Source organism: Lactuca serriola, chromosome 3 (assembly GCF_051521515.1).
Source record: "Lactuca serriola cultivar US96UC23 chromosome 3, Lser_US96UC23_V15, whole genome shotgun sequence".
In the NCBI taxonomy this organism is placed as follows: Eukaryota; Viridiplantae; Streptophyta; class Magnoliopsida; order Asterales; family Asteraceae; genus Lactuca; species Lactuca serriola.
The window spans coordinates 163,213,716-163,217,281 of record NC_136410.1 but is presented as its reverse complement, the minus strand read 5'-3'; positions in this window follow the sequence as shown (position 1 = coordinate 163,217,281).

The following is a 3,566-nucleotide window of genomic DNA, read 5'->3' as shown; positions in this document are numbered from 1 at the left end:
TAGAGAGTGGGGGATGACTTAGAAATGAAGAAAGAGGCTAAAATTAAGCTTATATAGGGTACAACCCTAAAATTAGGGTTTTCATCCCGGCCCTTATACGCCCAACGTACCTCCTCGTACGCCTAGCATACGAGGTCTCGCACCCCGACCCAACCTCGCACCTACGTTGCACGTACTCTACACTACACCTTGCATAACCGGCTTCACATGAGTATGCCCCTCGTACCTCCCTGGTACGCTCCGCGTACTAGGGTTTTTCCCAAACCCTAATTTTTTCGAAGGCCATAACTCTCTCGATACAATTCCGATTTTGACCATCTATATAGCCATAAAAAGGTATTGAGACGCTCTACACTATTTTCAATTCATACTAGACATAAGATATTCTAGAAAAACATCTACTTTCCATAAAAGCTCTAACTGACAAATTACTGAAATGGATTTTGACCCAAAAAATCAAACTGAATACCTGAGCAACCAAAATACATCATCCAACTCCAATTGGGTCCCAAACCCAATTCCATGAGGATCTGAAGCATGATAATACTCAATCCTTGATCACCTACCCAAAATGGGAACAATTCAAAACAAGATGTTACAACTCTCCCTCACTTAAATTAGATTTCGTCCTCGAAATCCTTCCTTACCTTTCTCAACACGCCAAACAATTTGAACAATGCTACCACAACCCTAGAAGAACTCACCAATCCTGAAAGAGAACGGACCTTAAACCCCTTGCAGAAAACCACCTCTATCTTTCCTGAAACCCGAAACCTCAAATTGGTCTGACTTCCTGACAAACCGCCCACATTGAACCACTATCATACCATTTCCTCATGGATACCAAACTAAACAAATTATTTCCAACCCTAATTATCTTGATGCTTCCATAGGAATAAAATCACTGATCATATACAGCTGCAGAACATTTACACTTGGCAGAAGGCTCAGATAATCCTTCGAGTAGAAGATTCCTCCCTGAAATGGTTAGACTCATATGAGAGCTGCACAACATGGTCCAATCAACCACTCTGAGATTATTTAATCGTACTGCAAGCGACTTAACATACACCTCCAATAACAAACGAATCCACACATGAATCCTAAATCACTGAAACCATTCCGACTCCTCTTGTTGCCACTTAGCTGCTTCCCAAAAGCAACCAAGACCTCCCTAGTCCCAACTTGTCTTCCAACTATTTGATACACCGGACAACTACTTGATCGTTGAATTAAAAGACACACAAACACACATTAGCCCCACGCAACTCCCGAAAGAAGACCTTGACTGGAAAGAATTGCCCAAGAAAACACCTTGTCACAAAACACGTTAGCCCCACACAACTCCCGAAAGAAGACCTCAACTCATATCATACCCGATGTCCAACAGCCTACCTTCTCCTGATTCTTAACACGTTGTGGCCCTCTCGCAGACAGAACCAATCGAAGACACGATACAACGACTCGATTGCTATCAAAACTAAACCCATTCATTACCCTTGAGCCATGCGATTGATGTCCTTAGCATATAGATACCCCAATTCTTATTCCACTGAAACGAAATCCTACACAAAACATGTGCGAAACCCGTCTCAAGATCTTACTCAATACCAATTCAATACTCCACTCACAACCCAAAATTTACGAATCTGCACTTGCATTTCACACCACAACCTTCCGATTCCCGTCGACCCCTCACCTGACCGATTAATATTTACTCCTAAACCATCTTTGAGACTACCAGTCTCGCACCTGGTCCAACCACTAGGTTCCCAAGAGTCCAAACAGCAAGACTACCCAACCTAAAACCCCTGTGCGTCACACACTGATCATCCACATGATGCTACAACTCAAGATCCAAAACCTTGACCCAACGGTCTTTACCAGGTCCAACCTGAATTTCCATAATCATACGGGCCTCGCCCACGGGCCCCACTCATCAAGAGCCCCTCAGGCTCAACTCCGCCTCGGACCCCAATAGTCCTCAACCTAGAACAAAGAATAATCCTTGACAACCCTGACCGATGTGCCCAAGGAACAAAATGATTTCTCATCACACTCGACCATTTCAAATAATTGTTTACCTCGAACTAGTGATTGCTATGATCCCATCACAGTCTTACAACACCTCCAACCAACCACGGTTACCACTTATGGCCTTACCGTACTCAAACCAACACAAAACCACACATCCTGAGCCAAATCCTGCAACCGATCAGGAGTTCAAGTCACACATTTGAATCCCACAACCTACTATTAATGATAACGGAGATGCCGACCTGCACTATGGAGTTTCCTGAACCTTCACCAACAGAACCTCAATCTGAACAACCACTTAACTCTCCCCCACTAGGACTCGACGAAGGTCTCTAACCTCTAATCCTTATAGATCTCCGACCCCTCTCCCCCAAACAGTATGAACCGCCCATACCCTATGCTGAATAATACTAGCATTCCATTTCTAGCCAAACTTATTGATCACCCGATTCCTGAAACCCTGATGGATACCATTGAAATCTCATCCCTCCTGAAAATCCAGATCACCTCCCACGATACTTTACCAATTCCCTAATTTCTTACGATGGCGACTAAAAACTATAACCCTTGCCCTGAACAGACGGATCTTTATCCCACTTCCAGTTTCAAAGAATTATTGGATTCTAACTAACTGCAACCCATGCAAATATATAACTCCTCTGACACTTCCGATGACCAAACAGCCCATGGAACCGACCCTATCATCTTCCTGCCACCGCTTTCCTCCTAGCAACAACAATGCTTGAACCCAAAAATTCTTCCATAGGCAACTCCGCTCCTACCAAAACCAATACTATAACCACTAAACCCTAATGATTACTAGAGAACTAACTTGCTGAATTCTGACCATATACCTTTCACACAATCCCCCCTGAACCGATCTCGACCAAACCCATGATAACAACCCAACACATTGGAACCCGCTACACAAGATACAACCTCTCAATAACCCACTAATGATTCACGACATGCTATAGGCATAAAATAATTCTCGAAGATATAACCCAGTGAAATAGAGAAAAACCCAAAGATAGTGCTTACCCAAATCAATATAACATTCCATGCAACATCAATACTAATAACAACCAAAGAAAAACAAAAGACAACATACCCGCAATATCACCTACTGAGGCAGTGGCCTCTCCTGGTCTGATACTAAAATAACTGACTACTCTTTTCTTGGGGCTCCTGCCCCATCCTTACGTCTATCAGAAATCCGCAAAACAGCCGGAGCAGGTGCACTCACTACTCTTCCCCTTCTCGTCGAACAGACAACCCTCTTGTGGCGAACTTAGTTGCAGAGAAAACATGACAGGCTTACCCCTGAGGACAATCCCTGTTGACATGATCATTCCTGCTACACTTATAGAAACCCATACCCCTGGAATGACAACTCCATCATGTAGTTTCCCGCACGTGCTGCACTGACCTTGGCCCTGTCGGGCGCTCAATCACTGATCCAAAGTCTTGGGTCTCTTCCCAGGACCCCCTCCCCTACATGCACCTGATTTGACCCCCTCTTCCTAGGT